Consider the following 27,898-nt stretch of genomic DNA (forward strand, 5'->3'; position numbering starts at 1 on the left):
CGTTAGGCAACAGGGATGTCTGATAAATTCAACCAAAATCGTTTGTAGGATCAGTTCACCTTTATTTCACTGCTCAGTCATGTGGCACACAAAACATGTTTTATTGGAAGAACTCATTAGTAAAGAGCAGACTCCGTAACATTAACTGTGCAGCCACTTTTGGTAAATAAATGGATGCGAGTCATTTGCGCCTGTAAATTCTGGCATTAGGGACTAGATTTGTTCAGTAAGAAAGAAATGCCACTTGATCTGTTTTCAGTTTAACAACTTGCCAGCCTCTGCATTACTGTGTGAAACTAGCTCTTTGTGTTAATACAGCTCCTAGTTTTACCAGACAAATCTGAGATGAAGTAATGTAGAGGTGTATTAAAGTGGCAAGGTATTCTTAGCAGGTTTTTGACTGTACAGTAAATGTCACACTGATGCTTAGACTATGTGGTTAAAGTTGTTTACTGACTTTTTAATAGGAAATAATTCAACAAGATGGCATTCCAAACAATTCATCTGTAGGTGTATCTCTTTTACTGTTGCTGTCTTTTGCTATAGCTGTGTCTTCTGTTGCTTATGGCATTTCTGAATAGGGAAGCACAGTGATGCAGCTGGAAGGTTACTCTTGATTAAACAGCTAAATTAGTTTTAGAAAAAAAAAATTAGACTAACTTTGTTTTTAAAGATGAAGGTCTCAAATGAGTGCTGGCTGAGTGAGGAAATGGGAAAGCATTATTATGCTAAATTATCGCTAAGGCATTGACCTGCTATTCATCAGTTTTAAGAGATGTGGAAATAATTGTTGTGAAGTTTAAAGAGCTTCCCTACTGTAATGAGGTGTGTTAAAAACTAGCCCTTATGCTTGACATCAGGCTGTAAAATCTCAGATATGCACAGGCTGCTTTTCCCACAGTTCACTAAAATGTTTTTGACTAGACCACAGACATCCATTATGTTTACTGAGAAACTTTCTCCTCTGACTTCAGCCTTCCAAGATTTTGGAATCTGTCATAAGTGACCAAATGTTGTTTTAACAATGGTTTCTTTATCTGTTCACTAGTAAAGTATAACATCCAGTGCTACAATTTCCATGCTGAATGAAAGTTAAACATAAGGCACGACATGAATCGAATCTTCCCTCTGCTTGTGTGGCTCACTGGGAAACATATGCTATGACAGTGAGGTGGCTAGTGCAGAAATCAGTCATTCGTGATGGACATTTGTGGTTGGGGTGGCAGACCCCAAAGATGATACAGTGCTGCTGCGTGGAGCTGATGAAGTCCAACTCCAGCATGCTTAATTAATTATTGATTTTTGTTTTTTCTTTCTTATCATGAGGCCATTAAGTTAGTGCAGGTTAAAAAGTAACAATAGTAATTTACCTGTTACTTGTCAGCAGTGGCACTGCCTTGGGAGGATTTCATGTTCCCACGTTGTGTAGTTCTATTTGGCAGAGAATTACTGCACTACAAGAAGAACTTTAAATAAGCAGAGTATCTATGTATATTGTGTTGTCTGTCAGACAGCAGTTTGACTTCTCTTGTATTTTTCTGCAGGTATTGTTTCAGGTATATGCAGCCAGTTTGAAGCCCTACTCCTCCTTTGTGGCACCCTTAAGGTAGCATATGTCCATGCAGTGCCAGGACAGATGATACAGAGACAGAATTTATCAAAGAGTTGATTTGGTTGGAAGCTGCTGGGATGAATGCACTTCTAAAAGTAGTTGAAGTGCCAAATAAGATGTTCAGACTTTGGCAGCTGGTCTTAGCATCCAGTTCTTGAACAACTGATTTTGTTATTTACTTACAAGCTTCCTCCTGGCAGTTTTCACTGCATATGCCCAGAGATCAGACTGACCAAGGTTGCTGCGTGTGTCCATTCACAGGGAGGTCTGAAGTGTTGGCTTGTAATCCAAAGTTTGAATGCAGTGGTCACTTGGCAAATCTAGGCTCTCCGGTTTGAGTTTTTGGGGTGGTTTTGTGTTTATCTATCTATCTATCTATCTATCTATCTATCTATCTATCTATCTATCTATCTATCTATTTATTTATTTTTAATTGCAACATTGTCATGGTTCATTAAAACTTAACCTAAAGCAATATTTACTTTGAAACCAGTAGAAGCATAAAGATGTTTAATGTAAATCAAGAAAATTAAATATTTGGGGTAAACTACTTTTCTCAAAGTCTGTGATAGAGAGACCATGAAATTTTACTGAAGCTTATAGAAGCTATTTGGTGACTATTCTGAAAAAAATGAATCTTTTCAGTGTAGCCTTAATATGTATGTGATAGAATAAAATATGTTTCTTTTTGCTATTATCTTTCTGGATGCAAACAGTATTAATCTTGCGATGTATCCTCTACTAATCATCTTCAAAATGAGCAAAACGTGAGGTGGTTGATTGAATTATTTTTAACAGCTTCTCTTCCCAACGACTGTTCAATGTTGTCCTCCCAAGGTATGCTTCACTGCCAATTGGTTATTACTATCATGTCCATTTCCTCTTCAATTAAATAGGTGCAATTTGTCTCGGCATCATTTACTTCAGTGTGAGATCACCACGTTTAAATTAATTTTCCTAATAGGGAATCCATCCATGAAGCAGAAGTGAGTTTTCACAATTTCTGGACAGTCCTATATTACTGTGTGATGAAATCCCTGCTATAATTTCCACAAATTTTAGTGGTCTTTGAAATTAAGAAATGGCATCATCAGAGGCCTGGATTCCTTCTGGTTTACCAAGTCTAAGACAAAAAAAGTTTGTGACCTAATTCACTTTAGTTATTTCCAAGTGTAGCTGTCTTTCATGAATTATTTATGTTCTTGCCAAAATTTGTGTGCTAGATTGTTGAAGATCTCGATGCGACTGTGTCATATGAAAGGGAGGGTGCTACAGTGTATGCATAAGCATACATCATATATGTGTTTTTTTTGGTATTAAGTCAGTACATCAGGATTTCTTAGTATTAGGTAATTCAGTGCCTCAGAATTAAATGGCTTTTCTTTGTCCTTGAATTGTACCTTTCTAAGGAGTGGGGAGAAAGGTTTTACTATTACCAGCTACAATTAGCTTAGCATTCTGCACTGGTGTGTATAGCTACAGCCAAATGGCACAGTTGTCAACAGCAGTTATTCCAGTTGTTCTCAGCTGGATTGGGACCAACCACCAGTTGACTGTACAGGCCAGTCTAGAGGCTTAAAAGGCTCTTAATCACTGGAGAGAGAGCAGGTCACCCTGCTCATGGTCCAGTCATGAGAGGTTGGGTCCTTTATTTGGTGGATCTAACAACAGTACTGAGTCAAAGCATGTATTCATTGAGTAAGCATTGCAGAATGAGGTCCCTAATAGTTGTCAAGCACCCCGAGAGTGGCTTTCACAAGATATCTTATTTTTTGTAAATATGTAAGTGGTTGGAAACCTTCTAATAGGAAGGAACATTATTTGAAATGAACTTTCATACTCAAACTTAGTTCCAGAATTGAGGATAATCAGCACAATTCTGCGAATTTAATTCATTGTGTAGCATTGGGTGACTGCAGTGAGTCACAAAACGTGGAAGAAGTGAATGCCTGCTGTCATGTCTTTAAATTCTCTGGATTTCATAAAGGCAAACTGAGGGCATGTTCCTTAGTGTTTGCACAGCTGATAGACTTTCCCACTGTGCAGTGTGCTCAAGAGTAGGCTATGATGAAGATGGAGTACTCAGACTCAGAATGACTGGAATTCCACATACACTGCATTTGAAAATGCACCAGTCTAGATGACGGATGTTACTATCCTTGTGTGGTTAATATAGGTTCGTCTAAGTTTTCGCTACATTATGAAAACCCATAGGGATGCTTGTTTTCTTATTTTTCTTGGCTGATTGAAAGGTAATAGTACAAAATGCCATAGAATTTGGTCTTACTGCTTCAGTTGTCTGCTCAGAGAGCTCAGAGTTTCTAAAGCATTTATTAATTAGGGAAAGCAACAGAAAAAATTTTGGAGGATTTTTGTCTCACCTTTCCAGTTAAAGGGGAATATAAGCCATCTTTTACAGTGTGACACATGCAAGCTAATTCCAGTATATACATCTTCAGTTAACGTCTTTCTTTAAATTAGGAAATGCAGCTGCTGCCTATACAGTTAAAACTTACTTCTGTTATGATTTTCTAGGATGCCTTAAATTTCTAGTTTTGGGGTAAATTCAGAGACTTGGCGATAAAAAAAAAAAGGTTCAGAGTCAGGAAGCAGAAGTAGAATGAAAATAGTTTAAATGATCTATCTTTTACTGATTAATTTGCATATAACACTAAGACACTGGATTTTAGCAATATACTTCTCTAATGTAATAGAAGCCTTCAGATTAGTATTGACCACTGAAAAAAATGGAAGAAAATTTTGGTCATGATCATGGTATTAGCCTTGTAGTTTACAGTCCCTTGCTGGAGAGGCTGAATTCTGAAACAATCTAAAGCTTTCTAAATCTACATTAAAGTCAGCTGAAGCAATGCCTCTTCTCAGTTCTGCTACATTTGACTATAGAAGACAGTCAGGGCTTTTTTTTTTATTTATTTATAGTAATTTCTTCATTTGTAAAGAATGCTACTGTTAGCTTTATTATTTTTTCATGACTTGCCCAAAGTTAACGCACAGAGCAGTGTGAAATTAGATGCTTGTAGTTTAGCCTATTCAAACAACTGTTTCCTCTTAGTTTTAAGACTGTAGATTTATTGGAAAACAGATGGGTTTTGAAAACAGTTATCCTTTTAAGATCATTAGGAATTATTAGGTTTCTCATCTGATACCTGTAATCAAAATGAAGTTCTCTGAAGGTGCTATAGTTCAGGATCCTTAAGTATGGAATAAAAAATCTGAATTCTTTATTACATGGTTTTCCTTGTTGTAACCACAAGGACCATCTCCTTGCCAAGCAGCAAGAACAGTTTCCCAAACTAAGAACAGAAGCACCAGCTGGTAGTACATGAGTCTTTCTAATCACAAAAACATGACCATTACGCAAACAGAAACAAGTAAACATGCAATTAGTTTGTATAATGCCTGAAAAGTAAGTTTTGAAGCTATTTGTGACTAATACAGGATGTATTCTATGTGATAATGTTTGGGAGAGAGGTAGAAAAACAAATCTACTGTTGGTAGAACTTGGGAAAAACTTAAGTCCCAGTCTCACAGGCCTTTTGAAATTTGTGAACTTTTAAAACTTTCTTTAATTTAGAGCTTTTGAACCTACAGGATCAAGTCTTACTCTGTGTTTGGCTTTTAGCATAGACTTTTTTTTCCCCCTATTTAGCAGGAATAGCTAAGGAAGAAGTCTTCATTTAAGCGAGGATAAAATTTGCTAGCTCATTGGAAGTAATAAAACCACAATGTACCAAGAAGACACAGATGGAGATTCTCATATGGCAGAGAAATTTTATGTAAGATGTTTGAACATTTGTAGAGGTACAATATGTTAAGGTAGCTTTCAAAAGATTTAAAAATAATCCTGAAGACCTTTTAAAGCTGTTTTGTGGTTTCAGAATTTTTGGCATGATTTAGTATATCATAACTGATGTAATAAATGAAAACAGAATGAGATGCTTTTAAAAATACACAGAATATTTGGAATATTTTTCATTATTTAAACTGGTTTACAGTTGTGAAAATCCAGGCTTCTGGACACAGTTTGGATTTTAGTGTCTGCTAAACATTAAATTATTACTGGAAATATTTTTTCCCGTTAATACTTCTTGTGCCAGTGGATGCATTCCCTTTTTCCTTCCCAAATAACTTGAATCTTTCACACTACTGTTTTTCTTTTTTCAAGTTACTTAATTCATCTGCTTTTTTTCTTTTTTGTTAAATCAGACTAGTCGATTATGAAACTTTATATTCATCTTGCTAAAAGGGGATTTTGGAACTATACTGTTCCATACTGTTCATTTACCCATGTGTCCCATGGGAATTCTCTCATCTAATTACAACTTTTAAAATTTATGATACTGTTGTAATATTTTAAGTAAGCCTTTTTCCGACTGGTCAGAAGCATTCCCTTGTAGAATAAATATTGCAGGGCAAGTAATCAGAACACTATTAAACAAGATAATACCTCATTTTGGAGCACCAGTGGCAATTTCTGCTGACCACGACTCACACTTTAGTGCAAAATTCTTACGAGAAATTAGCAAAAAATTAGAAATTGATTGGCATCTGCATGTTCCATACAGGCCTCAGGCCAGTGGGCAAGTAGAAAAGATGAACCATCTGATTAAACAACAGATCAGTAAAATATGTCAGGAAACAAATTTATATTGGTACCCAGCCTTACCACTGGCTCTATTAAGAATTTGAACTAAACCTCGGTCAAAAGAAGAGGTTAGCCCATTTGAAATTCTATATGGAAGACCATATCAATCCCAATTTAAAGGAGAAAGTCTTCAGGAAGTGGGAGAAGGCTATCTCTGGCAGTTTCTGGTCAATGAAAAAGGTCTTTGATTAATATTAGTGATAGCCCTAGATTTAGGGGTAACCAGATTGCATTGCAAGACTTTGCGCTTAGGTGATGTAGCAACAAATGTGTCATTATTAAATTGCTGTCTTGCTGGGTATGCAAAATGGAAGCAATAAAGCAGTAGAAATGCAGTCAATTTTCTCTTGAGCAGTCATTCTTCTTTCACAAACTGCAGGCTGTGATTCAGCTAAACTGTACACAGACTTAACTTTGCATGTCATGGTTTGTCCCATTGACTTCAGTTATTGGAGTAGGAAAGGACTTACTAGTTTCCTAGAAGAAAAGGACCTAGAACTGCATGGTTGGCATTTCCTTCAAAGCTCTCCAGTTACTGAAAATTTTGTTAGAGGCTTTCAAAAACTCTTGAAATATTAGGCGACCCAAATTAGTGTCCAGTTCTTCTGAATTATGCAACACTTTAACTGTGAGACCTTAGTCTAAGTTATTGTTTCTAACACTGGACTCAGGAGACATATAATAAGCAGCAGGCTCAATGTAAAAAAAAAAAGAACGTGAGATTGGATGAAAAAGTGTTTCTCAAACTCAAGACAAACTTTGTAGTTTCCACAGTGGTGGAGAATGGACCTTGGGTTTGGGAAAACCTCTTGTCCTTGTGAATTGAATGAACACTGCTTGGAGTAAAAAATCCTAACTCCTTGTCTTTTTGAACAGATGAGATCTAACAAGGCATTTTATTCTGCCTCTGAATTTTAGGAGGTTCTACTGGCATTGTTAAAAAATCAGGATTTTACTTTATTTTTTTAAATTGAATATTTGGCTAATGCTGCTGTTCCTCCTTTGCCCTCATCCTCTCAGTGCTGCCAGACTTTTCCAGCATGCTATACTCTCATTTTTGCCTGCTCACTGCCCTTGTATCATTTGGTGTCAGTGATGCTGGTTTTGTGTGCTTCATCACCTGTGCTATGACTCACCTGTATGTGGAATGCCAAATAAGTGTGGTGTTAGAAAACAAGCTGCCACTATCAGCAGTATTTGTGCTATCCTGCTCTCACTGTTGTTTACGTGTCTCCTTTTCTTTTGTGTGGCATGGTAGTGATTGGTATGGTAAAGTGATGCTGCATATTTCTAGAAGTAGAGAAATATGCCTGTTTTGTTAAAATGTGTATCATTTAAAAAAATCTAAGATAATTCTGTATTTAACAAATGTAGATGTCCAAGAATATGTTTTGACATTATACCACACATAAAGCTATGAGACATACTTCAATTGCTTGCTCAGTTTTATTAAACCACTCTGGTTTATGGTTATTCAAGGGTTTATTTGTGGCAGCTTAGAAGTTTGATGGAATGATATTATGAAACTGTCATGTACATCACTGAGGATAAGAGTTTTATGACTGAGAAGCTTGTAATGAGCAAATTAGTTGGAAGGCTTTGCATCTGGCAGTTCACCAAGGCTTAGCCATTACCCATGTCATCAAAATGTATTTTCATTTAAAGACAAAGGGTTTCTCTGCCATCAATGACAAGCTTCTAAACCAGGGTTTTATAAACAGTGTCCATTTAACCAAAATCAACTTCAGTACTCATGTATTACTAATGATAAAGTTAGTTTTTCAAGCTGTGCAGTAAAAATAAATAAATCATATGGAAGGAGAACCTTAATTCTGTGAACAAGGTACTAGGAGCACTTCCAAAAGCTGTTGTTGATGTAAGTAGTGAAAGTAAAGCATAAGAGTTAACATGTCTTTCAATGGATGCAGGAGATGAAATTCCTGATTTGTTCCAAACTCGCTATTAAAAGCTCTTCACTGGACTGAGCTGCAAATGGGTGGGTAAGTGTTGGCCATGACATGGGTGTTAACCTCAAAGGTGTGCAGGGATGCTAGCCACTGGATTATGCCAGGCTGTGTCAGTGGCTGCAGGAACTGGATTGTCTTAATTACACAAGCTTGATGGTCCTGTAAGCCTTGGAACACAGTTATTTTTATGTAGATATAATGTCCTGAGGGAAGTGCAGAGGGCAAGGAGAATTTTATGGTCATAAGCTACCTTAAAAAGACACCAATTGTAAGATAAACCAAACTCCTGTGGCTCTTAGTGTTAATACAATTACGGTACGTTTTATGTTTTACTTGGATAAAAACTTCCAGTTATGCCATCTAATGTTTTGCTTGAAGTCAGGATGTTTATCTTCATTTGTGGTACCTTTCTCACAGTGTGCACTGAAGGTGTGCATTAAAAACAGAGTTGTTTGTGCTGGTGTTGCCATCTTCTTTTCAATTTCCCTCAGTTTTCTGCTTCAAGGCACCCATCTCCTAACAGCACAGTTTGTCAGCGAGTTAACAGGGATGCTGATCTGGCATCCCTGTGGATGGATTTTAAACTTTGAAACTCGTGTATTTATTGCAGGGCAAGATTGTGGATTCCTGCCCCCAGTGATGTCTCACACTTACTGTCATGCTGTACATAATTCTTAAACATGAGTTTGGGCACCAAATACCTAACTACAGACAGAAGTTTTGAGAGGTGATGTTAATGTGCATTTTTCATCACACTGTGAATACCTGTGTGGTCTTAATGCTTTTGTGTGACTTCTATGACAAGCACTCATGTTCTTCAATTTGGAGACCTTGTTTTATGGAAAATCATTGTGCAGATTTTTTTGATATCCACATTATTTGTGAATTAAATTCCAAAATCATAGCTAGATGTTATGTAGATGAGCACTGTAAAGGGGGCTGAAACAAAATGCTTCATCCTCCTTCCCCCTCCCCCGTTTTTCCACCTGCTTGCAGAAAGCTGCATTATTTCTTTATTATTTTAATTTTTTTTTGTTCTCAGACAAGCCTCATAATTACCCTTCTGTGCCTGATCTGGGCCTGCAGGAAAGGCCCACAGCATCTGTAAAGCTGGCAGCCGCATGGTATTTCCAGGCAGGCGGGGTGGGGAGCCAGTCCATGGCTTTGTCTGAGCAGCTGAGAACTTCATCTGAGCCATGCCGCGGTGTACAGTAACACCAACCTGAGCCATCGGCAAGGAAAGCACTGAGCAAGTGTTGGGGCCAATATTTATAGACCACTGTGTAGCAGTCCTGAAAAGAGAGGCAGGGAGAGAGTGCGAGAGAAATCTTGGCTGAGCTGAGGGCATTTTTATTTCAGGTTTCTGTTATTTAAGTAACATTAAGAAAATACCCCTTGTCAAGTTTAATCTTCTCTTGGTGAATCATAGCAGTCCCCTTCGCCTTAGGACCAGGTGGAAGTAACAGATTTAAAACAAGACTTTTGAGGGTATGTAATTGATTTAGTGTCACTTTTTACCTCCAGCGTCCCAGCCAGCTCACTGCCCTTCGAAGGCCCTGCATCGAGAGCTCGGTGCATGTTGACTGAGGCATACCGCTGTCTGCTGTGTAAGGATGTTCTGTGTGCAGGGATTTTGTATACAGTTACAGAGGAATATCAGGTGGTTTCTTCATTTAGCAACATGCTTGAAAAGGTCAGTTAGCATCAGAGAAGAAATACACGCAGTCTGCTTCTACTACTGAAAGTAGCATGGGTCATTTAAAATCTCTTAGTAATGTCTAGGTTGTGGCTTAAAGCATCTGCTTCTTGATGTACAGATGGATGTACTTGCATGGCAAGCCTGCTGTCCTATATGTACTGCTTTTAGTAGGGGAAAACAAGAAAAAAATTAGGCACAAACTTCTGTCTGCTGATGTATTAGCAATCAGGTCAATACTCTGTTTTTTTTTATGAGGACCAGGACAGTACTTGATGTATGTTCTTGCATGCCTCAATTTAAAAAATAAATGTAAAAAAAAAAAAGATGGGGAGAGAAATGGGTTATTAGGAGAGAAAAATTCTCCCTCCTTCGTGAATTGTTAAAGGTGACATAGAACACACACCCCTGCAGGATATTGCCTGATAACAGAAGGGAAATGATTGTTTACAGCAAGCTGTTATAACCAAAGTGAAAGAGATTCTCCCTCACCTACCTTCACACAGGCAGCTCCCCACAGCTTTTGAAAAATGAACCTTTTTCCATTACTCACAGTATCTTTTTCAACAGCCTCCTCAGTGCGTACAGGCTGCTGAGTTCATTAGTCTTCTTTGTTTGCATATTCTCGGGTGTAATTTTAAAAGCCAGGTTACCTAAAAAGGGGATAATTCTTCTAAAACTCTCTCCTGGCAGCAACATGTGAAATCTGTACAGTTCAACATTGATGTTTACTGTGGTTAGCTCAGAGAAGATTAATGTGTTGCTTAAAGAACACAGCGTTTCCCTGAATGAAATTTATCAGTTGACAGCCCTGGAATTACTTCTTTAAGTTAAGAAAATATAGACTTTGGCACTGGTTGAAGATTTTTGGGGGTGAGTGGGAGGGTGGCTTGCAACTCCAGAGGGTGTTAGACACATACTGAGTATGTGTTGAAAACAAAAGTGTGTTAAAATAACTTTAAGCTTGAGATTCAAACTAACAAATAAAAGGAAATTCAAGATAGGGCTCACGTTAGATCCTGAACTTTACTTGTTAACACCAACATTTTGCATGCATGGGGCATGTAACATAAGCCACTATTCACTGGTTTAAGACTTCAAAGTAAAGGAGAACAGTGGTGGTTTCCAGATAAGAACGGCAATCTATATTGAGAACCTGTAGAAAAACTTGTATATATTTAAAGATCATGGTGATCATAATTTCCTATGTGTATTATATATTCCACATTTCAGTTAGAACCCTGGTTATGACAAACACAAGACACATAAAGAAACTACTTTGGGAAATGCAACAGGTGAGACAGAAATGTACATTATATGGACAATTAACACTAATAAAACTAATCTGCTGGGAAATTCTCTCATTATGGAACTATTCGAGTACATGGGCATTGAGAGGAGAAAAAAAATAAAATAAAACAATGAATCAGCTGCCTTTTAACCAGTGCATTTTATAGACAGATAGCACTGTTACATCTATTTGAAGTTTATCAATAAATGATAAATATAAAGTGAAACCTCCTATTTTTTCCTTCTTCCTTACTCAAATTTATCTGAGCTTCTGCTAGAAGGTGATATGGATGTTCTTTTGCCTGGTATCTTGGCCAAAAGGCAACTAATAAGAAGTGAGTTGTTGAGAAGGAACTTTGCATGGTAGATTACTGGCATTAGTCTAAATTCTCAGAGTTTCATTGTTGTCACTGCACGTCCCTAGTTGATCACAACCTTGTCAGTTTTTACTATTACTGTATTGCACCATTGTGCCTTTTACTGCTGTAGGCATACATGTGATTTACCATTGGGAAACCAACATGGTCCTTACAGAGCATAAACTGTTCTTCAGTAACTGCCTCTGTGTATCTATTCCCTGTGCTAAAGTGGCTTACGTGTTGGTAATGGGTAAAAAAAGGTCTCTCATTTATAACCAGGGACTGTAAACTGAACATGTGTACAGTGTGGTAAAGTATTTGGTGCAGAATGGTATCCATCCAAACTTATAATGAGGTAGGTTATTTGCTTTCCCGTATAACTTAGTAAAACATTCTCTATTTTGAATATTTAATTGATACTCAAAGGAAGCTGTGGAGTGTAATGTCAGGATTGCAGATATTGCTGGTCTCGCCACAGGGAGGAGAATTGTCTCTGGGCTGAATTTGACCTGTTGTTGAAGATCTTGGTATGACTGCATATGAGCTCCTTAGATATTTTTGTTCTTTGTGATGGAGTTTTTTTGACCCTTCCTAAGCCCCATAGAGAGATGCTTTAATGGCATGTTAACCTACTGATCGGTGAACTCTGTGCTAATGGGTCATGTTAGAGGCAGAGATTTTCTCTCTGATTGCTGGGATTATCCATGGAAACTCCAATTACCTGCTGGGGCTGGGGTGAGAAAAGTCACACACTGCCTCTTTAGTGGTTGTGTCTGTAGGAATTGTAGCAGCATTGGGTGTTGCAGAGGTTAATGTTGGGGCGTTCTGACTATTGTTAAAATGCCTGGGAGGGCTGTTGGGAAGGGATGAACTCCCAGGCTGAGCAGGCTGAAATTGTCTTCCGGAGGCTTTATAAAGCTGATGGCTAGGGAGGCTCCACAGGGAAGTACAGTAGAAATAACTTTTTTTATGATGCTCCCTTCTCCCTCTTAAAATTGGAGCAGGAACAAAGACATAGAAATACGTTAGTGGGCATGGCTCTATCTCTTCATGACCATGGCTGTGTGTGGGGTTGGATGTGGGTTATCTTTGGTGTTTTGAATGTCAGAAGCCAGCCTGCCCCTTCTCCTAGTCATTCTGGAGCATGAAGTTCATTGTATAATTTGAGCTTTAGCAGCTGCATTTCCAGGAATGGTGTAAACTGGGGTGTTTGCTTTCATGTTGTGTTTGCTTGCTGTTTGGCTTACTCTCGTGTTCCATCTGAGGAGTTACCATCAGAAATGAGTAATCAGATTGATGACAAGAGTGTCATACATGCTCTGCATTCATGGGGGAAATGAGATTATGGTGTGGCCAGAAAACCCAAAAAGTAATCAGAGGAGAAATAGACTTTTTTTAAAAAAAGAAAGTATGTAAAGGTAACCTCATAGAAATAGATGCATGTGTTGGTTGAAGATTGCCTGTTGGAGTCCTTACACAAGGTATGCTGCAAAAAAAATGTTAGGTAGTCTATGGGGATTTCGGCGATTTATCAGAGTGGGGAGAGGGCTGAGCATGATTTCTGATGTTATTTCTAATGGTGGTATGCCACTGTGGGAGCTTAGCATCTAAGGCGTCGATTTTGAAGAAATTTTAATTGGGAAAGCTGTCTTGGGTCTGGAAATGAGTTTCTAGGCATGACCAGAACTACAAAGACCATCATGTTAAATAGCTAATACCTCATGGAGAGAGCACATATGTGGGTTATGAAGAATTCAAATTTAATCTCATGGGTTTGCTTGATTCGTGTCAGGGATGTGGGCCCTTATTTCCCATACTGTGGGTGAGCACTTCCCACACTACCCTATGAAATACTGAGTTTCTTAAGCCTTTCCATCCAAGGCTATTTCTCTTAGTACATATGCTGAGATGCTTACTGCGCTGGGGTCTCAAACCTGGATCTGTTGTCAGTGACTCTTCTAACATCTGGGCTGTTTATCTCTTTTAAAAAATACTATCTTTTCGGGTGTAAATTCTGTAATTCAGAGCAGGCTGTTAAGTATTCTGGAATTGTATTCTCTCCCTCTGTGATTTTTGAGTATATTTTTTGAAAGATCTTGGCTTCAAGAGATTGAAGAGTAAAATCTCTCTCTCTTTCTAAAAAATACTCCTTTCTATCAGATTTCTTGGCCATGACCCATTCAGACTTCATCTTGTTTCCTGGTATTACACATTTCCGTATTTATTTCAGTCTTCAAGTTGGTTTCATCTACATTGTTATGCTCTTTAAAAGAAAATATCTATGGTACTATTCAGAGATGGAAAATGGACATAAATTTACTTTCTATGCCAGTGTCGCCTCAGTTGTGATAGTTTTTTAGTGTCAAAAGAGTGGCACCTGCATCTTTTCATTCCTGTAGCTTGCTAAAGATGACTCTGGGAGCTCTTCAGGTTTCGTGATGAATTCAAGAGCAAATTAAAAAAGCAAGAATGCACTTAGGCGACCAAAGAAAACCATTTATGTTTTGGAGTAAGTGCTCTTCCTATATCCAGGACAGCTCCTGTTTGGCTTCTGTCTCTCCTGGAAGAGATTTTGCCTTTTCTACAACTGAGCATATTCTTTTCCTAACCTGAAAACCTTCCTAATCAGAACTTTTGAACCCTTCCTGCAGGTGTACCATATAGCAGTGTTACTGGCATGATGCCATCGATATTTAAAACCTGAACAGGCACTGGAATTTACTCCTGGAATTGGTAGCATGTATTGGATTTTGCAATTTTATTTGTATTTGCAAATCCCTACTAAATGCTTCTGATCAGTGAATTTCCCCCATGGGTGAGAAAATTTTAGGCAAAGTAGTTACAGCAATAATATACCATGGGAGTATTAACTGTCCGAGGGAAATGCTGCTTACCCTGAGAGCAGGCGCACATTCAACAACATGTGTGTTTACAGAAGACTGTATTTGTGGGCACTGAATCCCTTGATCGTTGACCTTTATCTTTTTCTGCCCTCCACAGGAAGTCTGGTCTTATTTGAGTAAGACTTATACACTTAACCAGCGCTCATTTAGACAGACCAAGAATGCAGCGAATTACACGTAGTCTCTTATTAATGCTGGTTTAGAAATAGCATTTGCAGTGTAAACAGTTCATTCAAGTTTATCTTAGCCTATGATGTGATTGATATATGGGTACTGAGAGGATGAAGAATACTCAAGTTTTCATGCTGTTTAAAAAAAAGGTTTGGTTTTCTTTTTCTGTTGTTCACTGCTGATTCTAATTTCTTTGTAGTGTTTAATATTTGTATTAAAAAAAAATATATATGGTCATTGCTAACCCTTTTCTGTTTTTTGGAGTTAAATTACTACCAGTTGAGTACTGGTAGCTCCCGAGAGATCTTGAAATCTGATCCAGATTGGCATTCTTGTACCTTTGGAGTTATAAATGCACAAAACCCCTACAGAAAGAAGGGTTTGGGAAAAGAGCCTGAGCTTCTAATGTGCTTTTTAGTTTCGGTGCTGTCTTCCATACTGGCTAATATGGACAAGTTTTAAGATGGATGACCCCAGCAAAATGAGTGTGCTTCACTGACCATGCAGAGGAAGAACCAGGCACTACTCTGTGTTCTAAAACACAAATTAAAAGTTCAGCCTGTTGCTTTTGATGTCAAAATGGCATTCAAGAACGTGTTTCTCACAGCGGCAGACAAATATTCTGATTTTTCTTAAGCCTTTGTGGCCCACATTGTTACTTTGCCCACAGGCCATATGTTTGATATTTCTCTCTTAAGGTCAACATACCCTTTACTTAGACTTTGTGCTGTGTGCCAAGGGCACTGAAGTGGAACCACAGTTTCTATAAAAATTAAAATAAGCCAGTGAATCGTAGTTAGTTACTGTATTTCATCCCACCTCAGAAAGCATAAGTGTAAAGTGTGATTTTTAATTAACAAGCACATTGTCCCAGTGCTTTGACTTGGAAAATTACATATCAGTATCTAGACAGGTTAGCAGACCATTCATTTCTCCCTCTAAGCCATAAATAATATCCTTTAAGTTCCCAGGAATGTTTTTCTGCTTACTTTTAGTAGTCATAGGTACATATGAAGTATTACTGATCAAGGTAAGATAAATGAAGGGTGGTAATTGAATAAAGCTGTGCCATTTGTTAAACAAAACAAAAAACCCAGTGCTTTCCACCCCTGCATCTCCTTTACTTCATCACTACAATGGCTTATCATGACATCCATGAAGAGTTTTGCCTACTAACCTTGAAATGTATCTTGTGTTTATTGTCAGGACCTTGCTGGCAAATTGAGCTTGACAATGAGATGGTGTAGGCAGGGGGAAGCAGGATGACCTGGGACGCGCAGTTCTGCTAAAACCTGTCAAGGTCCGTAGAGTGCCTTTTCCTTTCCAATGAATCAAATTACCAACTAGGCGGCTAGTTTGGTTAGCTAATCATTAACGTGGGACCTGTGAATGATGGAGTTTGCAACCCTTTGTCTTGGTAATTAATTTTTTCTCTGTGTGTGTTATAATACTCTTCCTCCTTGTGAGAGTATTTAACAGGGACAAGTGCACTGAAACCTGGCCCAGTTTGTCCTGGAGGTGGGTTGCTCAGCCTACGCCCAGAGCTCCATTGTTGCCTTGGCTTGGAAGAAACCACTTCTGCCAGCACACTTCTCATGGACAGTGAATTAGGAGACTGGCCCACAGCTGGTGTGGTTGGTGGGGAGCCCTTTGCAGTTCTGGGGGTTAGGCAGCAGCTGCCCAGGGGCTTCTGGCGCCTTCAGAGGTGAGTTTATGATGTGAGATGCTATGCCGTGCCCTTCACTGGGGGTGTTTTCCACTTGAGGTAATTCTTTGCTCTTTGTGCTGACCAGTGCATGTCTGATATGTTTGATGTCCGTGTAGCACAGTAGTTCTGGTTGCTTTAGTAGATGCATGGCTTTTAACTATCTTTTGCCAGTAAAAGTGAGCCAGGTAGGTGCCAGCTTATGTTCCCCTCTATTTCTGCTTCACAGTACTTGTCTCCTTCCTACATGGTGCACAGGGTCACCCTGGGTTTGAGGCTAGCTTTTATCTCATGTTTTCTCAGTAGGATAATGGAATGAATTTGTAAGGGTTAACCTTCTTGTGATTGCTCTGGCCTGCCTTGTCTCAGCCAGTCTTTTAAGACAGGTTTAAAACGGGTGTCCCTTTCCTTTTCGTTCAGAGGGGCTTTCAGGGCATTTCTTCCATGTGTCTCCATCTCCCCAGCCATGCTGCTTTGGCTTCAGAGCCTGTCCCTCCAAAAGCAGTGCCAAAGCGGTCAGCAGCAGCAGCAGTGTGGACTAGCTGGGTCTTGTTTTCTCTCAAACCATCCTGTTTTACTTCCTGAAAAGATGAGGAAGTACATATATGGTACATGCTTTTTGCTTTAATATATGCCTAGTTAGAACAAAGATGTTTCTTATTTCATTATAATAGTGTAGGCATTGCATGGCAGGTACTAACTCTATTTCCTAATCAGCTGAGAGCAGCTGTGCATCTGCCATGAGGCAAAGAGTTTTTCCGCAGCCATTTTAAACGGTTTGAGGGAAGGAAATCACATACCCAGTGGATGTGGCTCATAAGGGATGCTATTTAAAATGCAGTCACTTTCCCAGTTCTGAACAAGCCCAGCTAAGAAGCTGTGAGATAGGGGGAATTGTTTGTAAAGTGCATATATGATCAGAAAATGACTGTGTACAAATGCTATCATCCTTCTCCAGAGATCCGAAATCTGTCTGTCTTCCAAGATATATCTGCTTTCCTTAGTTCAAAAATAAATGCTGATGACTTTTTACTTTTATTGGCTCTATAGCAGTCTGAGAAAATGAGCTGGATTCTATTCTGGTTTGTTGATTGTCAACAAAATTGTTAATTGTTTTCTAATGTGAGCCAGAGAGCATGCAGCGTAGCTTCAGGTCAGGTGTCAGGTGTGGTTTGTAAAGCGGGCTGTTAGAAGAACAACTAGTTTTCTGATTGGGTATATTTGTTTTAAACATGTAGCTCAAGAGAATGTACTTTGGAGTACTTTGGAGTCATTGTGAGACAAATACAAATTTCGTTGTGTCCCTTCTGCCAAACCACTTTTCATCCTATACTTGCACTACCAGGTCTTATTTCTCTCATGGAGGTTTTTGAGTATTTCTGCCAGATAGCAGCAGTTTAACTTTTTCCACCCTCGGAGCTCTTTAAAATAGAGTAGTATCTACCACTTAAATAGCAATTTGCATCCTAAGAAGATTTTGAAAGTCTCTGTTAATGCTTCTTTCCTGTAGGGAAATAGCAACGTGCATGTTTTTAAGATGAGAGCCGCGAGTGTGTTAAGTAACTTATTCTGGGCATACAAGGAATTGGGGCCATTTAATCTCAGAGTAAGTGACTTGAGCATGTAATTAACTTTCAGCTGTAAGCGTATGAACGATTGAAAATTAATTATAAAAAAGAAAAATGAACTGCAGTGTGGTTACTCCATCTGCACTAAGTCAGTCAGTACTTTGTAGAATGTGCCTGGGAAGGAGGGTTAACTCTTGGTCCTGAGGACAGGTATTTAGGTTATGTCTTTGTAATATAACATCAAAATAACCAGGCATGCTTGTCTTAGGGCAGATGAACTTGAAGTAAAAGTTGCTATCTCTTTTCAGTTCAGGTTTTCCATGAAATGCAGGGCATGATGTAAATGACAGAGGGTTTTGCTTTTGCCATAAGAGTCCACTGAAGTAAGCAGTAAAAATTCTAGCAGCAAGACAGCAAATCAAGAGATGCAAGGTCATGATTGCAATTCAGTGTGAGGAAGTTGATTTCTGTGAGCAGTTATTTAATGGTTCAAAATGATGGAAGTCATCTCATGTCCAGTTTGTTTGTTTTCATAGACCTTTTCTTATCAATGTAGTTAGAAAGATGAATGGCTTAAAAAAAACCAAGTCCCGATTTCTTTTGAATGATGACTGAATTAAGAATGCAGTTTCAGTCAGACTGAAGATCATATCATGAGGTGGATATGATTTTGAGAACGTTTCCTAAAAACTCCTGATGTTGTTGGGTGTGAATGATGCAGTTCATTAATGGGAAGAAACGGGAGATTTTAGGTGTAAGTAGATTGATGCTGTGTTTGGTGTTGATCTACAAATTAATGCTAGCCTGTGCGCCCAGGCAGAGAATATAGTACATACAGTCATTCTTAAAGTATATTGAGAAACCTGACGTCTAAACATTAGAGCTGAGTTTTATGCCTTCTTGTAAGCTGGAGCATAGCCACAGTGAAATAACATAAATACGGGAAATCTTCTGCGAAGGAAAAGAGAAATGAAATAGTGTAATGAGACTAATCAAATTAGTTAACCTAATAATAAATTTCAACATTAGTGAAAGTCCATTTTTATTGAAAATACATACACTCAAACACTTGCTCTCTGAAAATACTATCTGGCATATTCTTTCTAGGTTATATTTCTCTTTGTCAAGGTGAAATTCTACTCCATAGTAAAGGAGTTATCTTAGCAATCAGGTCATTTCAGGGATTTCAGTGGCATCGGTCATGGAGCAGGATATTATTTCACATGGGTACAACTGGTAAAATTTGAGGCCATGGTGGCTGGCCTTAAGATACTTTGCTGCACAGGTCCTCCAAAGATATATGAGTTGTTGACAGTATCGTGATTGCCTTATTTATTGGCCCTCTCTCCATGCTTTTGGAAATGCCACCTTTAATTGTTCTGAATAATTGCAGTAACACCTGCTGGCAAGCCCAGAGCTGATATACTGGAAGCTTTCCTGTGGTTGACATCAGTAAACAAAACATTTGTGTCCTTACCAGATGTTTTTCATTTATTTTTCACATGAGATTTACTTAGATCTATTCTCATACTCTGGCAAAGGCCAGCCACCTCTTTCAGGCTGTTTGCCATCAGAAAATGTATCAGCTGCGTTACTGGCACCAAACTTATTATTTATCCACAGTGTTGATTTATTTTGTGCTTTATGAATTTACTTCATCATCTTCTTTGTTCTTCTGTTTTGCAGAAGTTTGACATTTCGTATTTTTAACATTCTAATTTAAAAAAGGGTGGCGGTGAGGGGGGTCTTCTACATTCAGCCTTTAAATTATAGGTTAACCTGATGGCGTTGGCTCTGGTTTTTGATCTTTACATTATTACCATCTTGGAAGCAGTGACTTTTGCTTCCATTTGCTTTTAACATTCAGAGTCTTGGCTCTTTGCTAGTTTACATTCTGTATAGTTTTACAAATTTCTGATTGCTTCCTCACTTTTCCTTTCAATTTTTTTTATTTATGTCTATGTTGTATGCCACAAAGGCTTTGCTTCTCATTAAAAATAAAGGGGGGGGGGGGAAATATAAAAGATTAACAAACAGCGACAAATACCCAGATGAATAGTCATACAATGGAAAGCAGTGACTCCCAAAACTATACACTGTTAAGGATATGTACTTTGAATCTTTTTTGTTCTTGGGATAATGTGTCATCTAAATAGAATTTAGATATTTAGATAATTTAGGAATTATCTAAAATAATTTCTGTTTCTTTTGACAGCAGAGATTTGAGTAAGTTGACACCTCCACATTACTTGGGACTTTATAAGTTCAGGTTTTGATTCACTGTTCTTTGGTAGGATAGCTACACTGAGTTGCTGATGCCAAAATGATTTTTCATCAGTGTACAACATGGACATATATATATAAAGTGTTTCTAGACATTTCAGACTGGACTGTGATACACAGCAGCAATGTCTTCCCTCTCTCCATCCCTCCTCTGCCAAAGAATTGCTCCCTCCTCCTAAAAAAAAAACATGCTCAGAAGCACATTTCAGCTATCACAGAATCCCAGAGGGGCCAAGCAAACCCTATTGCTTTATTAAATGCAGCAAGAAAAATGGTCTGCACGTTCTCAATCTTTCTGCAGTGGCAGAAGAGTATTAAAACCAATACACTGTCCTTGTGTCACATTTTGCTGGACAGCTTTATAAAATGCAAATCTACAAAGTCCTGGGCATGGGCTTTTACTTCCCTGTCAGTGGAGCTAGTCAGGGCTTCTGAAGTCTCCTTACATTTGTCCAGGGTATTAACCTTATATATCCAAAGCCAGAAAACCTTTTTGACTCTCTTCTAGGCTAGCTATTTACCATTTTGTACCATATTGTAGATATTCTTTCTCATAAAGGTATTTATTTTTCATCCAAGAGAGCTTTTTTCATCAGTTAGATGTACTTTCTATGTGACTTCTTTTGTACATGGATGTTAGTCCTCTGCCTTCGAATAAATAGAGAGGTAGATAAGTAAATGAAGGTATTTCAGTGACCCAGACTATACTAGTAAAGCTTAACTGTATTTGCCATACTAGCTTATGTACTGAATAGGCTTCCTTTGATTCCACTTAGTATTGTTAATTATACTCAACAAACAATTTTGTCCTGTGACTTTCAAAGTAGCATGGCTGTCCTGTTTGTTCTCCACTCAAATTTAAAGCAAATTCCATTGTGACTCAGGAAAAGAATCACTGCTGTTATGCTTAGTTCTCATCCCACTCAAAAGTTAAAATTATATGCACATAATGCCCTATACCAATTCATTCCTTAATATGGTAGTTTAAGCATAAACCGATCTGGTTGTATTAGCTAAGTAAATTATATACTTTCACCAACTGTTCCTCAGTGGTGAGATACCAAGATGCTTGCTCTGATACAGTTAAGAGTTTACAGACATTCTTTCTTTTGGAAGGTTCCAGTTATAATCATCTCCAGGCTCCAATTTGTGCCGTACATGGCCATCTATATGGGTTTTTTGTACCCATTCCAACCAGCTGGGTCCTATTACTCCCGTTTGGTTCCCATTGCACCGACTTCCTGTCTGTATTACAGAATTTATTTTAATTTTTGAGCATTTGACATAAAAGTTGTTGTATGGTCTGTACATAAAAAGAAAAAAAAAACCAAAACAACTCCACCCCATATTCCAAAAGGTTTATTGAATTTCTGCATATTCTTACTTATACATTGTAATATCAATCCATAGGAAGACAGTATCAGAGTAAGAATGCCTCTTGTCAGAGTTCCTCCACGGAACAAAGAATGTTTTTAAAATATCTGTTTTTTTTAAATCCCCATAAACCTGATTCTTACAGTGTCATAGAAGAATGCTGAGGTTGATCTCCAGGGGCTGGCTGTATCCCAAGGCAGGATCCTGATATACTTAAACCACTAGAGAGACACTTTTCTGACCTTTTCTTAAATTGATACATTGTCAACTTTACTGGTGTCGCTAGACCACATAGTATGCAACAAGAACTTTGGGTTGTGAAGGAATGCCTGATGCTGAGTCTAAATTTGCTGTTCTCCTTCTCACTGGGAATTCATTGGCATTTAGGGGATTATTTTTCATTTCCTCAAACACTTTTTTTTTCTTTTCAAAACATTTATCTGTGTATATAAAATGTAGTAGAACATCTTTCATAGATCAAGTGTTTGCATTGCTGCCCTTCAGAGTTTAATGGTAGGTAGACAGGAACAGTTCATTACTTGTAGGCAAGAACAATTATGATGCTATCTGAAGACATACAAAAAGGCTTAGAACTTTCTATGTGAATGCATAAAGACAGAATAAGATTTAGTTATGATGGTAGAGTTATTTTTCTTTGCAATCAATTAAAATTTTATTTACATGTTAGTCCCGCATGTGCACAAAATTTAGCTCTTGTAGCAAAGCAAGAAGTAGTGTCAATGTCCAACTTTCTCATTCCTCCTTTACTTTGCCCCCCAGACTAATGCCTTCTACCCCATCCTTACCTAAATCTGATGCCAGAATCTGTGTATCAGATATGTAAAATAACCTGTGCATAGACCATGCAGTCTGAATATGAGATTTTGTGCTGTGCCCGTAGACTTTTTTTCCCAGGTTCCTGGTCGTTGATACCGGTCATGTAAGAAAGCAACCACAGCCAAGCAGAAATAGGGTCAAAATGCTGCTCCATGGCAGTTACCCTGCCGTTTCAAACAGCAGTATTAAATGGCTCTGTTCCTGTCTCAGAAGATCATGGAGGGGATACACAGTGAGTGAGTAAATCTGGTACTTTTCACTGGGGAAGAAGGTGAACTGAGAGCTGGAGATGGATTAATTTCCATGGTCATCTAGTCTAGAGGCAAGTCCCTAAGCTATCTGGGTGTATTCATGTCTATTATATGCCTGTTGGGGTCAAGAAAGCAAGGAGAAATATGGGTCTGTGCTTCCATAGACTGAAATGGCACATATGTAGAAAGCTATGCCATAAATCCTAGAATTCTGTAAATTTTTAACTTGTTAGAAGGTGAAAAGACAAAGGCACAGCAGAAAACGCTAGCTGATTAGTCTTCTGTATAAAATCTATTCAAGGGGCAATAACAAAGTTCTGTATAAAAATTAATTAGAATATAGCACAGTCAGTTGTGATCAAAGAGCATACATTTATTGTGAAATATATGGTTGCTGGAGACAATCCATTTTTAATTTATTAGATTCCATAAATTGTTTTCTTGATAGGTTAGGAACAGAGATATATCAAGCTTAGTCACATAATGCTGGCTCTGGTAACTAGCTAAGTTAATTATAGTTTTGAAGTATATGCTTACCCTTCAATAGTGGTAGTAGACGTCCACAATGAAAATACATGGAAGTAGCTCTAGTGTGTTTTCAGGATTACAGAAGTGCTTCTAGTACAGAAGAACATGTTGATACAAGCAAAATAAAGCCCCGTACTACTCCGATAAGGAGTGAGGGAGAGAGTACACATCATTTTCCTCTTATTAGGTGAGCAATGCTCTCATGTTTGCAAACATTTGTCTTGGTTGCATGCTTCCCTTGCTTTCTCTCCAATGTAACTGGACTTTTTAGTTTGAACCTCATTTTATCCCAGTGCAGATTGAGTTTCCTAACAAATAATCATTCTGTGTTCCTGAGGAAACCAAATGTATTTATGTATATTACATAAAAAACCTTCATGGAGTTTTTTTAATTTTTCTGTGTCCTAGTGTAATTAATTTCCAAGTACAGCCCTTTATGAATGTCAAAGATGATCTGGTAAAGTAGAACAAGGTATTTTTCATGCATAAGAATCCTAAAATATCTGCTCAGTAAAGAGACCTGGTGGCTGAAGGATGGAGGGAACATATATGTTCTCAGATCTGTGTTTGGGTATTCAGTACAGGACATATATACCAAACTCTTCAGGAAAGCAGCATTTTTGTTTTAGGATTATTCTGATACCTTGGGCCTTTTTTATGTTGTTCAAATATCTGGTAGCAATTTAAATATAATACTCCCTTCTCCCTAGTTTAGGAAAGGAATGAGTTTCTCAAAAAGGAACTGCGTTTTGGGGATGTCCAGGTGTGCACATCTAAATCCTGTGGAAGGTTGCACAGCATCAGACTTTTGCTTTCTGAATAAATAAGCTATTGTAAATCAGCAGGCAGAAAGCCAAGTTACAATAGAAGAATTTATTATAATTGAATGTAGATGGTGGATAGAATGGATAGCTTGTAATTGAAGCTAAGTGAGCAATTCCAGTAAATAATTTATTCAATGAATTTATCCTGTTTTTCTACTCAAAGATTGTTCTTACTCCCCCCATTCCCCCTTCATCCCCATGTTTTATAGCCCCTGTCTTGGATTTTTTTTGTCTAATCAGAAGGGTGAGGGCTGTCTTTGTTTTCTTACATGCTGGGCTCTGCTGACCACCATGGCATCATTACTGTTTCATGCCTTTACATCCCCAGGCTTGTGCAGCTGGGACCCCATGCTTGGGGGAAGTGTGGTGAGGTTGGTCAGGCTTTGTGTGGGATGTTCCCACCACATCTACAGCATTCAGAGATGTGGGTCTGGCTTTGACCGCTGGTGCCTGCAGGCACTGGTCTTGCCACTGCAACCAGTCCTCTGGGTGTTGGGTGACTCCCAGCACTGCAGTGTGCATCCCTTCAAGGCAAGAATTACTTAGGTCATGGGTTTGAGCTTCATTCTCTGGGTTCACAGTGGGTTTGGGCCTTCTTAACAAAGACCTTCTCAAGGCAGATAAAGGTTGTTTCTAGAGAATGAGAATAATGTCTCACTTGGGCCATTGCCATCTTCAGTACTAGGGGGTTTTCTTTTTGTGTGTGTGTTAGTTTTTTGTTTTGCTTTTTTAGGGGGTTCAAGGAGAGAGTAGAAATATTTGTGGCATACAAACTCCTGATAAAAAAAATGTCTTCAGTCAAAGGAATTTGTTTACTCTGCAGGAGCTTTGTTTTTAATACCATATATGTTAGCATCCTGCCTGTTGAATAAGGCTAGTCAACATTCTGAGTCCTTGCCTGTGTTCTGTCTTACTCTGCCCTTTCTTCTGTTTCCTCCCCACCTACACCCCAGCTTTTAAAACAGTGTTTTGGATTTTTGGAAGTTTTAACCAAGCTTTGTCTTTCCTCAGCAGCTCATCCCTTCTCCATCAGGACCTTGAACTACGATTATCAGATGCCTACACATTCAATTGATTCATTTTTTAACCAGTTCCCTCAAGGGCCCAAGCTAGTCCTCCACACTTCATGTGACAGTAGATGCAGATTTTTGTAACATTTCCTCTCTATATTGCTTTGAGTAGTAAAAGAATTGAATGTCACCAGAATTAATGTTCCTAATTGATATTTGAAGTAGGACCTACTAAAACAAATTGAGCTGCTGACATCTTATACCTATTATTATTCCAGATGGGTTGCAAACTTAAGTAGGCATCACTTCACCAGGATTATGGTGGTCACAGCTTGCTTAGTGCTCAAGTAAATGGAGCTGAGACAAAATCTGGCCAGTGGCATGAACATGTGATGTTTAATTTTAAACCTTTAATGTAGTAGGAGATCCAAAATGAAGTGCTCATGGCACGTGCTCTTCCCTTCCTCCTGTGGGAGCACTGCATCAGATTAATGTACAGTGGTGAGCAGGTCCTACTGTGGTTATAAATTTGCCAAGTTTATCCTCCCCCCAGGTTCTAAATCAGGGTCTGCAGATTTTAGTATTATCATTCTGTTGTATGCGTTATCTCTTTGCCCTTCATGCTTATGCTTAGCATCATTAATATTTTGATATTAATATCAAAATCTACTGCACCATAGAATCTACTATTCCATGCCCTGTCTCACTTCTTGCTCCTTGTAGCTCTAAAGCTTCTGCTTGTACCTGTGAAAAGGGCTTTAATCCTAGCACTGTGTGCTCAGTACAAGTTTGGAGCAGTATCATACCAGATTGTCCATCTTCTCTGTGCAACTGTTGGTCAGAGTTCATCACTGAGCATAAAATTAAGCGGCAGGTTTGATTTCTCAATGAGGCTTTCAATTTTCTTTTGACAAAAGTGGAATTGTTTGGTTTTACATAGGTAACCCAGGTACTTTTCAAAGTGACACTATTCCTCTTGAACAACCTCAATGTTTGAGTTTAATATTAATTTATAAAAGCAAATTATTTCAGTAATAGAATGTATGAACAATAGTCTAATCTGTTCAGCAGTCCAGTGTATTTTTTCATTGATTTCTGTATTAATATTGGAGCAAAGACAGTAATTTCTGTGCTTTTACAGCTGTGAAAACATGCCTATTGCAAAAAGAGACTAAACTGTACCAAAGGACTCACTGTGCCAGCAATATTTAATACTTCATTGTAGGTCCACTGTTTTAAACATCTGTCCCTCATTTGGTGTATTTTTAATACATTTCTGCCCACACTAAAAATTCTGTAACTGTTTATAGTAAGATGCTTTTGCTGCTACTGAGAAAAAAGCAACATAGGATCCTATGAGAAAAAAATATTTGTAATGATTTATAGGATTGGGGTCATTGGCCTTAAATTGCCATTAAGTTGTAAGTCATTTTTATTGAAACAAACACACTTTTAAGAACGAGAATGTGGCTGGTAAACGAATTTTCTGTGAAGTAGATATGGAAGCTGGAAAGGGGAAATTACCATGTAGCCCCCTTGCTGTGCTGCGCATTGTGCATAAAAAAGGAAATAATTGAGTTGTTTGGGCTGAGGAGGGTGGGTTCAGCAGTATCCTGCAGTAAAAAGGAAGAATTAGGAAAAGAGCTGTGTGTGAAAGATCCTAAGGTTATGGCCACTTAGCAGTATTCTACAGGCATCACAGAATTGTTCAAGTTGGAAGGGACCTTGGTAAGTTGTCCCATCTAAAACACATCTTCAAGTAAAAAGAAGATTCCAGGGAGACCTTACAGCAGCCTTCCAAAGGGAGCCTACAAGAAATCTGGGAAGGGATTTTCTACAAGGGCATGTAATCATAGGACAAGGGGGGGTGGCTTTAAACTGAAAGAGGAGAGGTTTAGATTAGACATTATGAAGTTCTTTACTGTGAGGGTAGTGAGGCCCTGGCACAGGTTGCCCAGAGAAGCTGTGGCTGCCCCATCCCTGGCAGTGTTCAAGGCCAGGTTGAATGGGACTTTGAGCAACCTGGTCTAGTGGAAGGTGTCCCTGCCCATGGCAGGGGGTTGGAACTGGATGACCTTTAAGGTCCCTTTCAATCCACACTGTTCTGTGATTCCAAGATGTACTAGAGTCTTGCTGTGAGTTACAGTCCATCATCTTGTGTAGGGGCTGGCTACAAAAGGGAGTACCAAGTGTACAGTGTAATTGTGCTACACTAGAGTAATTTCCACTAATATTTTCTGGAAGAACATTTAAATGAGTGAATGTTCACAGCTTTTTATGCATGCAGATATTTGAAAATCCTTGTGCTAGCTTGGCTAATGTATTTGACTGTGAATATGTAACTTTTTTGTAGTGATGAATATAGAAGTCTAATACTCTTTTAAAACAAACAAACTACTTTTGATGTTAGACTTGCATAGCATGCCTGTGTATCATCCCTACAGTACTTTAAACAAGTGCGCACAAAAGCAGAAAAAACCCACAGTGGCTACCATGTATTAATTCAAATTTCCGAATCCATTGCAAGTGCCCATGCCCATCTCCTTTAAGTATTTATCAGAAATGCCATGTAGAAGAATTCCTCTGTTATACAGGTATGAGACTGCCTGACTTGTTTGTGAGAAGAGGACTTAAATTTTCTTCTGTAACAGCACAAAAAAAAGGTCTACCATTAACTGTTTGTCCTGCAGTAAAGGTGCTTGGGCACTGATCAGCTTGTTCAGATGACATTTTCCCAGATCAGCCTGCTAGAGTTATCCTGTGGATAGAGATGGTTTATCCTGAAAGGTAGGAAAATAAATACTAGATTTGGTATTTTGATTTCTAAAATGAAGAGGTCAGAAAGGGAACTCTT

General features: G+C 38.4%; 1 protein-coding gene across 2 annotated transcripts in view; it reads left to right on the top strand.

Annotated features, from left to right (window-relative positions):
* Positions 1-27,898, top strand: part of BMPR1B (bone morphogenetic protein receptor type 1B) — a 150,188-nt gene that overhangs the window by 20,294 nt on the left and 101,996 nt on the right. The window contains exon 1 of one of the 2 annotated variants that reach the window (XM_062637635.1): positions 15,906-16,369. The exons of the other annotated variant lie outside the window; for it this stretch is intronic. The gene's annotated coding sequence lies outside the window, so the exon portion shown is untranslated. Of the gene's footprint in view, positions 1-15,905; positions 16,370-27,898 lie in introns of those variants that run through there. 2 annotated transcript variants of the gene reach the window in all.

Source organism: Pezoporus occidentalis, unplaced genomic scaffold, assembly GCF_034315485.1.
Source record: "Pezoporus occidentalis ecotype Australia unplaced genomic scaffold, CSIRO_AGI_Poc_V1 ctg53, whole genome shotgun sequence".
Taxonomy (NCBI): Eukaryota; Metazoa; Chordata; class Aves; order Psittaciformes; family Psittacidae; genus Pezoporus; species Pezoporus occidentalis.